Genomic DNA, 14,941 nt, shown 5'->3' on the forward strand with positions numbered 1-14,941 from the left:
AGTAATTTAAAGCTTCATTATAAGTTATAGAGATCTTTTTTATTGATAAAATCCAAATTTAAACCAATTAAAATAACAATTTGTGTATATTACAAGAATCACAAAACACACAGGAAATGTTTTTTTTTCAGGTTTATCATCCGTTGCTACGGTTATCGTATGTCATATAGAAATTTGTTGTTCTATGAAGTAGTCCGTCAAACATTAATTTATTAATTAATTTGCCTTAAGTATCATTGTAAAAATCTTCGCAAGGAGCAGTTTCTAGTGTATTTCTTTATCTTTCACGTCTGGCTCAATTAATGGGTTCGCGGAACTGTTTTCATTAACAAGAGAAGGGGAGAAGGCGAATAACTGTCGCCTAAAACAGTCAGCTTTAGGCAGGAGGGACTCCTTGACTTGGCTAGCAACCCACCTAGCAGAAGAAAAACTGAATTCAAACCTCTGCTGCCTTGCAGCTATACCAGAACATGGGAAATGTTTCGTGGGTCAACCCTGAGGAAAAATAAGGAGCCGGCGACCCTCAGGCAGTTGCAGCACAGCGCTACACCCTGTCAGAGCTTGCTACGCCGCTAATCCCAAACTGTATGTCAATTGCAAAGAATTACATAATGTGCCCTTGAATATCAGATGTAGAATTGTGTAAAACGGCTTTTTTTTTTTTTAAACTACTTCAAGGGCTGGTAAAATCAGTGTTTTATCTATAATGTTTTCCATGTTTGGCTATAAGTAAAGAGATCTTGTAAGACGCTCACAAACCACCATCTTCTCTATATGATGACGAAGAGAGATTTTGTGGGTCTTTTCTGAACTTTATCTTTGAGAGTTCGAAAGTTATTCAAACCTTTATCTTTTTATCAGGATGGCATCGTCTCAAACGATCCTCCATCGCAATTAGTTTCATATCGACATGAAAAGTAAAAGTCACTTGGCAACCGCTTGTTAGACAAGGAAGGCATGAATCCCAATTTTAAATAATCAACGCCGTACAATCTACATTTCTGTTTGTTAAACATTACTTTCCATGATTGTAGACCCCCGTGGACATCTAATAAGACCCCCAATTTAGTTTTTTCACTTTCGTAGACCCCTTGGAAGTCTTCGTAGATCCCTGGGGGTCTATATAGACCACTTTGGTAATCACTGATCTACAGGCTTTTAATTAGATTAATTGAAACTCTTCCACCAACAAGATATTATCCTCTGTGCCAGACAATTGTTTTCTTATTTGAAACATTGAAATGACATATAGGCACTTTGGAGAATTGGAAGGATGCAATACAATAACATTTCGGCTTTGGGGTGGAGAAGAAGAGAAGAGGGACATTTTAAACACAGCACCATCGAAAGGGAAAGTGCTTCTCTACATTAAAATATGTGTGAATTCAAAAGAAATGGAAAGAAAGAAAGGTAATAATGGAAGTTTCTGTTACACAAACTCGTAGGCGGCCTCTGTGGATCAGTCGTATGCGTACATTTTGTAACACAAAATCTAATACCAAATATCTAATGAACAGTTCATTGCAGATGACCTCAACTGCCATTTCAATCAAAACGTGAGAAACTGACAGGGCCGGTCCTACAGGTTGCGGGGCCCTATGCGAAACGGATTGCGCGGGGCCTAATTTGGGTTGTGATAATAAGGGAAAATTAAGATGTTGTATTAGAAAATAAATTCGTCTTTGCATTTTATTCATACTTTACTAAGTACAAAATCACTATCAAATTAACTTTACGAGCCATCTACAGAAGATAGTAGTTTTCCAACAAAAAGCCTATAAACATTTAAAATCGACTAGCAAAATATCGCTTTTGTTGTTGTTTTTTTCTAAGAGCTCGAGATAGATTTAGATCAGTGGTTCCCAAACTTTTTTGTCTCGTAGACCCCCTGCCATGTTTTCTGGTTTTCGGTAGACCCCCTACTCAACTTGCAAATTTTTGCAAATTCATCAACATTATTTTTAAACAAATTTCTAACTGTAGTGCGTTGAAGAGTGAAATAGTAATTTAAAACTACACAACTACGGATATAATGTTTTATATACAAATCTGTTTTTCTATGAATTAGTCTTTCTAACATTAAATATTAATTAATTAATTAATTAATATGCCTTAAGTATCATTGTAAAAGGTTTCGCAAAGAGCAGTTTCTCGTGTATTTCTTGATCTCTCTCGTGTTGGTCAAATATTAAATCTGCGGAACTGTTTTGATTAACAGGAGAGGGGCAAAGGCGAGTAACTGGAGCCTAAACCAGGTCTCATCGGTCAACCTTAAGGAAATATAAGGAGACGGTGACCATTACCGCCATGTATCCCTGGGCCGTCCCATAGTCTTCTTTCCTTGTGGGTTCCAGGCTAGGCCTTGCCTTGTTATGCTGGATGCAGGCTGGCGAAGGGTGTGACCTATCCATTTCCCGCGTCTCTGAAGGATATCTACTTCAATGGGCTGCTGCTTTGTTCTTTGCCACTGTTCCTCATTCGAGAATTTGTCTGGCCAGCCGATTATAAGAATCTTCCTCAGGCAGCTATTGATGAATACCTGGATTGTTTCATGGTGGTTATGGTGGTTCTCCAGGTCTCTTCTCCATAAAGTAGTATCGGCTTAACAATGGTGTTAAAGAGCCTAATCTTGGTGGTGGTGCTTTTTTCCCTAGATCCCCAGGTGTTCTTCAGCTAATGGAAGGCTGCTTGAGCTTTACCATGGCACCGCGATTTGGAAGCAGATGCCAAGCAGATGGGCAAGACGTGGAGACAGTTGGAGAGTCTCGCCTAGAACCGAGATGCCTGGAGAAAGCTGGTTGGTGGGCGGTGGTCTATGCCCAGAAAGGACCACAGGCATAGATGAGATGAGATGAGATAAGATGGTGACCATTAGAAAGTTTGTAGCACACAGCGCTACACCTTGTCTGACCAAACTGTATTTATATATCTTTTGCAAAGATTTACATAAGAAGGTTTTAATTTTATAACTCATGCCACCGAAGCGACATTAAACTGTATTGTCGCTTAAAGAAATTCTTTTAATAGTAACAGATGTAGGTTTTTGTAAAAAGGTAATAACAATGTTTGACCTTTGCTGTTTTCCGCATTTTGCTATAAGTAAAGAACTCTTGAAAGACGCTCACAAACCAAAATCTTCTCTAAATGATGTCGAACAGAGATTTTGTGGGTCTATTCTGAACTTTGAATGTTCGAAAGTTGTTCAAATCTTAATTTTTGTCAGGGTGGCATTGTCTCAGATGATCCTCCAGCGTAACTGGTGTCATATCGTCATAAAAGAGTCACTTAGGCAACTGCGTGTTTGACAAGGAAGGAATGAATCCCAATTTTAAATAATTAACGCTGTACAGTCTACATTTCTTTTTTTTTTTAAATATTAGTTACATGTAGACAAAATTAAGCTATTTAAATAAGTATTGAAATTGAATACAACAATGTTTTGTTTCAATAGCAGGATAAATATTGAAAGGATTAACTCGGGTAGAAATCATATATTAGTGTATGAAATAATTACATTAATGGAATGTGAAAATTAAGTTACGACCTGCTTAAATGAAATATATTACCGTAGACCCCCGTGGACATCTCATAGACCCCCAATTTATTTTTTTACTTTCGTAGACCCCTTGGGGGTCTTCGGAGACCCCTGGGGGTCTATATGGACCACTTTGGGAATCACTGATTTAGATCTATATTTGTATGCCAGTGACTATTAAAGTAAAATATTGAGTATTTGAACTTTTTGTTTTGGCTAAAATTCGCCTATTATTACATTTTTATTAAATGGAAGCTGACAATGCCGTTTTTTTTTATCGCGAGTAGGATTGGCGTTTTCCATATTGAATGACACCCCGAAATGACAATTTTGTCTGTTTTATGAAGATTTGCATCAGTTTTCTTACTTACTTAGACTTAAGTCCTCCCACGCCGTTCAGCGCATTGGGCAGCAAGCTGTCTCCATAAAGATCTGTCGTTGGCAATTGAAGCCTCCTCCCACCTGGTGTCCACTGTTCTGATGTCCTCCATGAAGATGTGGCGTCAAGTAATACGAGGTAACGAGGACGTCCCTGTTTGCACTTTCCTCGTATTGGCCTTCATGTCATCGCAACTCTTGGTATACTTAGTTCATTTTGTCGCAGAACATGTCCCGCAAACCTCATGCGACGCTCTGTCACAACCTCACTAAGTGTTTGACTCCCAGTTCTGAAAAGGATTTTCTTGTTTGAGACCCGATCTGTGTAACTGACTCCCAAAATCCGTCTCAGCCATTTTTGTTGAGCCACATTTAGCCTTTTCTCAATTTTGACAGATGACTTCCATGTCTCACATGCATATGTTGCAGTTAGGAAGACAATTGTGTTGAGAAGGTGTATTTTTGTCTCAAGTCCAATGGCTTGGCTTGTCCAAATAGGCTGCAACCTTTGGAAAATGCTCCCTGCCTTTCCTATTAGGCACGCTACATCATGGTATGAATCCCCAACATTTGTTATGATGCTGCCAAGGTAAGTGAACTTGTCCAGCTCTTCAAGCTTTGGCTCGCCAAGTCTGATCGGGGCACCCTTTGCCTTATATCCCACTCGCAAAATTTTTCAGAAGATTTAATAATTTCAGATTTTCATGACTTTTTTCTTCTATTTTTTAATTTTAGGTGAATTCCTGGAACCTTTAAATATTAAGTTAAAATGATTTAATTTAATAATTTACACCTAAAATTCGCATCGCGCGGGGCCTATGAAAGTGCGGGGCCCACTGCGGCCGCATAGCTTGCAGTGGCCTAAGACCGGCCCTGATGGCAGACAGTACAAAACTAGAGTGGAAAAAGAATTTGGGAGGGGCTGCTAAAACACTCTCCACTACTGAGCATATGGGAGCTATTAAGTTTAAATAGAAAATTTTACTTTCATTACAGCCTAACTCCGAAACCCTGCTCCTCCATGGCTCCAAACAAACGAATGGTATCGCCCTAACTCAATGTATACAATGGAACGTCGTTTATCCGGACGTCAGTCATCCAGAACGTCAAATATCCGGACTGCCTGCGATGCTGTGTTATGAACAACAATCCGAATGCTGTCCGACCCAAATTCCAGACGCAACAACGTTCCAATAAATATAGACAACCTCGTTTAACGCTTTGTTTCCTTGTGTATTATCTTATCTTATATAATACAGACGTTACTTCAAAAAAGATGCGTCATGCATTTAGTCATGCATATTAACCAATGACTTAAATTCTGCCAAGTCACTGGTTTTCCTGGCTAGCTCAGGCAGTACAAATTTGTCCTAGCATATGGGATTAGGAATTTTACTTGAATGTTTACATACAGCGCAAAACCCCATATGGATTATCAGTAGCCTACTGTGTATTGTTGGTAAAATGTACGGTTATATAGACTGACTCTCTCTCTCTCACTCTCTGTTATAAATATATTTTTATAGGATGTTCATCTCTCTCTCTGTTATAAATATATTTTTATAGGATGTTCATCTCTCACTCTCTGTTATAAATATATTTTTATAGGATGTTCATCTCTCTCTCTCTGTTATAAATATATTTTTATAGGATGTTCATCTCTCTCTGTTATAAATATATTTTTATAGGATGTTCATCTCTCTCTCTGTTATGTTATAAATATATTTTTATAGGATGTTCATCTCTCACTCTCTGTTATAAATATATTTTTATAGGATGTTCATCTCTCTCTCTCTGTTATAAATATATTTTTATAGGATGTTCATCTCTCTCTGTTATAAATATATTTTTATAGGATGTTCATCTCTCTCTCTCTCTGTTATAAATATATTTTTATAGGATGTTCATTTCACTTTCTAAAAATAGCATCACCTGTTGTTGTTTTTTTTTACTATTACTAGTAATATTTAATTCTAAAAAGCAAACCAATTTGCTTTCAGAAGATAAAAAGTAGCAGTTAAACCAGCTAGAGCTATGTAAGCTTCGACATATCATAACGTATCTTGTCTAATTTTTGTATCTAAAAATCAAGAACGGACAGACAAACCACACAAAACTAATAGCGGCTTTTGGTGGGGGATGATAAAAAAGGATACAGACATATCAACATAAGCATCGATATAGGCATAGGCCTTTAGGGGGCTGTAAATAGGTGAGCAGACTGAATGTCAGAATCGGCTATGGCATTTCCATACACTCATATATTGAGTAGGCCCTATCTGTCATCATAATTTGTCAAGTTTGATAATGCATCGAAAATGCATGCGTGGTTCTGTTGCAAAGTAGGCCAATAGTATTTTTACACGTCAGTAGGAATACAGTATTTATGCTCTTTTGGCACAGAAAAGATTACGTTGGCTCGGACATGTCTCCCACGTGCCAGATGGAAGAATTCCGAAGGACCTCCTCTATGCCAAGGGACGCCGAAGACAAACCTACAGAGATGTCTGTGAGATCTGAGGTCTACAGGGATCAATTATTAGGGCAAATGTCTCGATAGAAGATCTCTTCCCTTTGCAACTTCTCATGTAGGCCCTATATAGGCCTACTCCATATTTTATGCTTAATCAATGTTTTAATGGATCTTCCTACAGAATTGAAAATTTTTACATTCTAGTCCAAATCTACTGCAGGGCGGCGGTGGATAGCGGAGGAAAAGGGTCGAACCCGGGACCATCGAGATGACATCATGACAGTGCCTTTCGCATACCACACGACCAAGCAATCTTCCATACCAAGCTGGTTTAGTAAGGGGAGGGAACGCAAAACTAAAACTTTTTTTTTTTTTTAAGAAGCTTTGGGCTTCAATGATAGATCTAAAAGTTTGAGAAACACTGTAGGAGAACGTTAATTACTCGTTAATCTATAAACTATAGATCTAGGTAGATACGAAAAAATAAATTTACCTATCAAAGAACAAAATCATTTGATTTTGATGATTTGGCTGGTTAAAAAAAAAATTGATTCATATTCGTCAATACGTGTAGATATTAAATCTGACTAAATCTATGTCTTCTCCATAATCTACTATCTGGGTTTTATTTTGAATTCCTTGCTTGAGCGATTTTTATACAGGTGAGTAACCTACATATTTTTAAAAACATTTTTTCTTTTATCATAGTTTTCATACGCCATTTTATGGCGGAAGTAAAGTTTATTATTAAATCTAAGGACCATACCTGTACTCTCTGTACCTGTGTTCCACTGGTAACTGTTAAAATTTGTTACCTTTTTTTTTATTAATTGTATCTTTATATGCTTTCTCATGTAAAGATAATATAAGTTTTTAATATATAGATCTAGACGACTTCTCTATATTTGTAAAAATATTATAATTTTTTGTTAATAATTTAATTTATAAAATTTGTTTGTTATCGTCTATATTAAACTCTATAGATCTAGTTAATCTAGTTCTATACTCTATTATAACTCTATAGGATACTCTATATAATAAATAGTATATTAGTATATAATTTGTTATTTATATAATATTTATAAAATAGTATTAAAAATTTAATATGCTACAATTAGACACAGTAACAATGACAACATTTACATTATATTATATATAATATTAATATACTATTATTTTATATAAAAATATATTAGATCTAGATTTATATAAAAATTATAATATAAAATTAATATAGAATATTTTTTATAGATCTTACTAATCTTAGAAAGAGTCTATTAGTATTAGTGTATTAGATATCTAGATATTAGAATTTATTAGATTCTATATTCAATATAATATTGTATATATATAGATCTATATTCTATATATAATTAAATCTAGATCTAGATTCTAGGTCTAGACTCTAGGTCCTAGAATCTAGAATCAAATCCCAATCTAGATCTACTTAACTATACTACTATAGTATATAATTATATATTCTGTTAAGTACTAGCCAGATAGAACTAATGATCATAATTTATTAATAATGGTTCCATTTAATTATCATTTATAAACTAATATAGAGATTTAGTCAATTTAGAGGAATCTAACAATAACAAGACTAAATCTTTATATAATATATTAGTAGTAAATATTATGATTGTAATTATAAATTATATTATTATTCATCTTGATCTTCTATTGTTTTTTTATGATAGACTAGCTTAGTAATTATAAATTAATATAAATATTACGAATAAATATAGTTAAATATACTACATGTACTTACACTTCCAATCACCTAGATATTCTTGATCTGGTGTCTATGATGGAGTTTTAGACTGTCTATTTTGTATTTCCATAAGGTCTAAGATTTTAAAGTCTTAAACAGTAGACTAATCATAAACAAAGTAATCTACTCTAAGGATGGGCATCCTGCATGTTTAGATCAATTTGTAAATTAATAATTGATTGAATTGTCCAACTTTTATGCTAGCAGAACCTGTATGAAATGCCTTCTGATCCAAAATTGTATGTATTTGCCATTACTTTGGTCCACCTTGGATAAATGATCTGTGTGGAGGGTGGGTGTCATGTAAATGACATCTTTCCAACCATACGCCCAGACATTTATCTCACTTTCATATAAGATGATCCGTAGTCGCTTTGCAAATGGAGGCCATACATATTATATATATATGCTTTTATAGACCTACATACTCTAGATACATGTCGATGTGACCTAAAGTTGTTTACTTTTTGTTTCTGCTAAGTCCATTGTACTTTCACACATAAGTTGATAGAATACAATGCTTGGTGTCACGAGTGACCTATTTTGACCAGTTTCTAGAAGTGAGGTCAAACCAGTGCAAGTGTCCAGCATAAACAAGTTAATTTTAGGTATAGTATCCAATCAAAGAAAGAGGTTAAGGGAAAAAAATAGTACACGTCAGCTTCTAGAAGGTCAAAGTTACTAAGATAATTAGGGGAGAAGTTTCCATGATTCTGGAATGTACGATTAAGAAAGGTATAAATTAAGGGAAAATCAGTTAGATGGGGTCCTCGCTTAGTTATCGCTTAAGTCCTCTCTTAGTAAAGGTTTAGTTAAGTTTTGTGATATTAGCGGGTCCATTTAATTAAAGTTTTATTAGTTGAAGTAATATATATTATCTGAAGTAATACTACTTGAAGTTGAAGTTATACTAAGTGAAGTTTCATGTCTCTTTTTAAGTTTTATTTATGAAGTGTCAAGTCAAGTTGTTGTTAAATTGAGAAGTTAATTTTATGTGAAAGTTGAAGAAGTATTATTAAAGAAGTTTTGAAGAAAATACAAAGATGTTTGATAATATAATCCCCGGCATGGGTGATCGTCACACTTGGCTATTTCTTTGGGCTTCGGGCTGTTACAGACTAACAAAAAGCAATATGATGGTCAACATTCATATGCTGTTAACCAAGTAAATTTTTAACATAGTTGTTTGCAAAAATGTATATTTCTTACCGCCAGGTATACACATACCATCAATGGTTTTGCTTGCCCTGGATGTGGCAAAATATGTAGGTCGCAGCTGCGTAACCACAGGAAATAATGCACCCCCTCATTAATCTTTGAACTCGATCATCATCATCATCATCAAACTCCATTAGAGTGAGGGCTTGAGAGGCTCAAATCCTCTCTTGCAAAAGCCCTGGACAGAAACCCTGCTGTCTTGCGTAGTGCATGAATGTCGCCATACAGGTCGAGAATTTTGGGTTTCCCAGACCTGTCGAGACGGAGATCAGCAAGTCTGGGGCAGTCAAACAGAATATGAGGCACGGTTTCCTCTTCTTCCCCGCAGCGAGGGCACCGTGAATCGAAATTTGGCCATAGCCGCGAGAAATATGAGCCAACAGGACAGTGGCCTGTCCTGCACTGTGCTATAATAGCTTGCTCAGGCCTGGACAGCCTCCACCACGGGGAAGTGCGGTCAGGGCGCCTCATGCGCTCCCAGACTCCACAGGCTTTTTGGGACTTGTCCCAGCACTCAAACCACTTTTCCATTTCTGTTTTTTGTATTATAGCCAGGGCTTGATGAAAGCTTACAGCCTGATCAGTGGGTGGAATTTGCCCTCCCTGGTGGGCCAAAGAGTCTGCGATTGTGTTGCCAGTCACACCTATGTGACTCGGTACCCACTGCATTATTACAGGGGTGCCATAGCGTTGTTTGATGTTATGTGAAGCCATGATGACAGTGTTGATATTGGGGGGCCATGGTCCGGGGCTTTGCAAAGCATGTAGTACAGATTTTGAGTCAGTGACCACAACAATCTGTGTTGCCCTCAAATGTCCCTCGCCGAGTTGAGAGTCAATGATTTTTAAGGCTTCACAGACTGCCATGGTCTCCGCATCAAAACTGCAAACACTACCACATGGTCCAAAGATTTTGACTGTGTGAGAGCCAAGAAAGTCGATGTAGGCTCCATAGCCTGCTCTTCCAGAATCTATTGATGCCGATCCATCAGTGTATGCAAAAATAGCACTGGGCTTGAAGGTATTAATGGTCTCCAGAGCTAGGATTTGAAGGTCGTTAGATGAACGGCTTTGCTGAGTGGCATTAGGGTCTACTAATTTCAAGCGTATGTCTGGGGTTGTTGGGCGACACCAAGGGGGAAGGGGATGAAAGCGTTGAATGTTTTGTCGGTTGGTGGAGAGGCCAGCTTCATCAGATAGTCTAGTGGCATGATGCATAAAAGACTGCATCTGGATACGTCTTCTGCATCTCCAACCATCCACTAGTTTTCTAGCTGGGAGGTATTCATCCAGCCTTTTATACCGCTCATAGCAGGTCAGTACTGACCTTTCCCTCCTAAGGTTTAGTGGAGCTATATTAGCCATTATTTCAGCCGCATTCACTGGACTTGTCCTAAAGGTTCCACAGACAAATCTTAGTGCTTGGGACTGTATTTTATCAAGTTGTTCAAGAGCAGTCCTAGAGCCATAAATTTGCACAGGTAGGCTGTAGTTTATCTGTGATCGGACTGCTCCTAAATACAGGGATCGGAGCATGTCTGCTCGGGCTCCCCACTTCGTGGATGCCAGCTTCCGCACAATGCAAAGTTTCCCTGAGGCCTTTCTTACAACATCCTGGATGTGCTCACACATTTTTAGTTTGCGATCTAAAGTTACACCAAGGTACTTGGGTAGCTTTTCCATGCTGAGAGCCACTCCGTTGAGGGAGAGCTGGAAAGGTTGCCCGAGAATGCCAGTCACGAGCGTGAACAGAGAATAGACCGTCTTGGAGGTGTTTATTTCTAGCCTCCATTTTTGTGTGTATGAGCAGAGCTTATGGAGGTCCTCCTGTAGCACTTTTTGTATAGAGGATGCGCTCCTTCCGGATTTCCAAAGGACAATATCATCAGCATATAGCAGCTTTTGGCATTTTAGCTAAGCCGGTAGGTCATTTATGAAGGCCGTGAAAAGGGCGCATGACAGGACGGAGCCCTGGGGGAGGCCGTGCTCGAGGGTCATTTCCCCTGAGACTTCTCCGTACATCCTTGTTCTTATTGTACGCTCTTGTAGGAAGTCTCTAATCCAGTAATATATCCGTCCCCGCACCCCCACGGCTCTTATCTTATGAAGCAAACCAGGCCGCCATACTTTATCATATGCCTGTTTTAAGTCAATGAAGACTGCGTATGTGCTTTCGGTCCTTTGGAATCCATCTGCTACGCTCTGCACAAAGATGTTGACTTGGTCTATAGCGGACATTCCAGCCCTGAAACCAGCCTGTTCTGGAGCTATAAGACGGGCACTCTCAAGGTACCAAACCAGACGCTCATTTACCATTTTTTCAGCCATCTTTCCCACACAAGATGTGAGTGAGATGGGCCTGTAGCCCTCAGCAGTGGAAGCATCTTTTCCCTTTTTTGGTACAGGAATAATGGTGGCACGTTTCCAGATCCTGCCATCTGCCCAGGTTCTATTTACAAATGCCAAGAGCACGGCCCTTCCTTTCCCCCCGACATGTTTAAGCATTTCGGGGGTAATACCATCCGGCCCGGGAGCCTTTTTAAGCTGGCATTTCCTTATGGCAGCATTAAGCTCGCCTATCGAGAATGGGGAGTTCATCGTTCCCTCAGCACTTTCGGTCTGTGGTTCCATTCAGTCTTTTTTTTTCATCAGCTTTGCGAGCTTTATCAATGGCTTTGGACATTGGGGACTTCTTGGCAGCCTCGTTGATCTTTTCAAAATATTTGTTCAACAAGGTGGCAATTTTCTTTTTCGATGAAATGGTTACCCCACTCGGTGAAGATAATGGGGTTGCTGTTTTCGTACGCCCAGCATTTTTGAGATTTCTCAGAAGACTCCAAGCCTTAGAGCTATCCCTTAGGTTTAACCTTGCACAGGTGTTGGTCCAACGTTCTCGTTTTTCCCTGTTAACAGACGTTTTGACTAGTAGGCTGAGTCTGTTGTATTTCTGCCTGAGTGTTGGATTGTTTGGGTTCTTTTGGACCTTTTTGTATGCCCTTCTCCGAGCCATAACAAGTTTGTTGATTTCAGCCGTCCAAAAGTTTTTGAATTTTTTACAAGGGTAAGTTCGAGGAATAAACTTTTTAGCCATGCCCAGGATAGCTGTTGTTATTTGACGGTACACAAGGTCGACAGAGCTAGACTCTACATTGATTTTTTCAAGGGCATTGTCGACAGCTGTCTCGTATCCTTTCCAATTAGCCTTACTATAGCACCACTTTCGTGGTTCTTTAGTGGTCTTGGTGTTCATTTTAGAAAGAGTGGCAGTCAGTAATATTGGAAGGTGGTCACTACCAATATCGCCTAGTACTTGATAAGTTATGACAGATTCCAAGTTAGCAGAGACTAAAGAAAGATCTGGTCGTGATAGTGAACCATTGCTAGCATGCAGAAGAGTAGGAGGAGAGTGTTTATTTTGCAAAAGAAAAAGGTTAGTAGAATTGCACAGGTCATGAACTTTTTTACCAGACTGATCAGTGTCATCATAGCCCCAGGAAGGTGAATGGGCATTTAGATCTCCAGCTATGATAGTGTCTACAGTTATTGTTTCTCTGACATCTAAAGCCAGTTCTTGTTTTGGTGGATTATAAACATTGATGCACTTGAAGCGTCTATTATTTTTCCAAATTTCTAATACCAAAGTGTCTGTCCTCCCCTGACTCAAGTCTGTGGACACTTTCTTGGCGACCAGAGCATTAGCCACCAATGTAACCAGGCCTCGGCAATCCCCACAGGAGCAGCGGAAAACAGAGTACCCGGGTATTGAGACACTTCTTTTTTCACCTATCAGACATTCTTGTAGTAAGGCAACATCCACACACTCTTTGTGGAGCAGGTTAGTTATTTCAAGTGTCTTTGGAATAAGTCCTCGGAAGTTTTAGCATCAGATTTGGAAATTTGGGGATCATGTTGCTTTATCTTTCCAGCTAAATTAGTGTGGGGGATACTTACTTTCCCAGTATGAGGTGTTGGTGTTGGGTTAATTTTTTCTGAGACTTTTGGTTTTTTAATTGTAGTGTTTGTTTGGGGGGAAAAGGATGTTATCAGGGTTTGTGTGTTGGGAAGAACGGTAGCTCTTTTTTCACAACGTGGCCCGTTCTCCCTATGTACCAACGTTGCGAGGCGATTAGTAGCACATTTTTCGATGCCAGGCCTAATGCCCTTTACCTGGCCAGCGGAGCCTGTTAGGGTCTGCTCAGACCCGCTTTTCTTTGTAAATTTACTCGACATTGTTGTATGGGTTCCTCCAGGGGGAGGAGATTTGGTTTGCCCCTTAGAGCGAGCAGTGAAGAACAGTCCAGACATGAACATTGAACTATGAATCGATCGAAAGATCAGTTAACTCAACCACTCGCTCGTATGGGCAGGGTTTAATCCACGAAAGTGGAGTGAGGCAGGAGACCTTTTTTTAAAGCCACCAGTTTAGGGCCCACAAATTTTGATGGCTTGACCCTCCACTAGTCTCCAGGGCGGCGGCTGATCAGTTCAGCATTAGCTAGAACCCCGACAGACACAAATCCCTACACAATATGAGCGTGCAGGGGTTATGTCGATCAGATCTTAGCATTACCCAGACCTCACCAGCAGAACTCTGCACCAGGAGAGCATGAGAGCCTGCTAGGAAAGTTGGGGCTCCCGCAACGTTAGCCTTTTTCAGACCACCCTGAGAGCAAAGGGTGGACTTACTCCAGTTACCAGAGGACACCACGAGGAGGTCGGCGGGCACTGTCCCCCCTTTGAACTCGATGACAAGCCTTATTATATATATATATATAAATGGAAAATGAGTTCATTTTTATGTATTACAGTATATAACAAATAATTGTTATAGAACCAAAAATTATTACAAAACTAAAATTGAAAATTCATCCATTGTTACCCAGATCTATATTTTATGCTCCATCCATGTTGAATAAAATAAATGATTTTTTAAATGATGTTTATTCCTATTTACACTTACCTTTTTTTATAAAGAAATCCTTTACAAACACTTAAAATGGAAAACTTGAGCTTATTATGCTACTTTGGAGAGAGCACGGCCAAAAAAAAAATTAAGCACTAACTACACATTCACATCATATTTGGTTGTAAACAAAAAAAAAAGTAAAAGTAAATTGAATTGTTTAGCAAAGGGAAACTATTCAACATCAACTTTTAAGGATTTAAAAACATATATCATATATATATATATATACATATCATATATATATATATATTGGTGAAAATGAGTTTCAAAGCATAACTGATGGCAGCATTGATACAAAGAAAATGGCTTTTTAAAATTGACAACGAGAACCTTATTTTAAAGACAAAGCATCAAGTCCAGATGTCAAAATGCTTTTATGACTGTATTTAAAAAATAATTTTAACTTTCCAAATAATTCTATAATTCTATTAAAATGTTCTTTTTATTTAAAGTGGTTTTTCTAAAGGTCAAAGAAACTTAGAAAGAATGAACCTCTTTTGTGAAAGAGATAGTTGAAGAATCTATAAATTCTGAAGTAGTATTTTACAAGTCCTGCTAAATCATCTTGAAGACTTTAATAATAGTAAGGTACAACTA

The 14,941-nt window shown here is 38.2% G+C and overlaps 2 protein-coding genes across 5 annotated transcripts in view; one reads left to right on the forward strand and one right to left on the reverse strand.

Annotated features, from left to right (window-relative positions):
• The window catches only part of LOC106056570 (uncharacterized), a 32,308-nt gene extending 17,868 nt beyond the window's left edge, over positions 1-14,440 (reverse strand). The window contains exon 1 of the mRNA XM_056028232.1: positions 14,339-14,440. The gene's annotated coding sequence lies outside the window, so the exon portion shown is untranslated. The remainder of the gene's footprint in view (positions 1-14,338) is intronic.
• LOC106056549 (contactin-like) overlaps positions 7,053-14,941 on the forward strand; it is a 37,629-nt gene continuing 29,740 nt past the window's right edge. Inside the window, exons 1-2 of one of the 4 annotated variants that reach the window (XM_056028225.1) lie at positions 7,053-7,180; positions 14,797-14,932. The gene's annotated coding sequence lies outside the window, so the exon portion shown is untranslated. The remainder of the gene's footprint in view (positions 7,181-14,796; positions 14,933-14,941) is intronic. The other 3 variants (XM_056028227.1, XM_056028228.1, XM_056028226.1) reach the window with 3 other exon arrangements.

This window comes from Biomphalaria glabrata, chromosome 4 (genome assembly GCF_947242115.1).
Source record: "Biomphalaria glabrata chromosome 4, xgBioGlab47.1, whole genome shotgun sequence".
NCBI classification, from domain to species: Eukaryota; Metazoa; Mollusca; class Gastropoda; family Planorbidae; genus Biomphalaria; species Biomphalaria glabrata.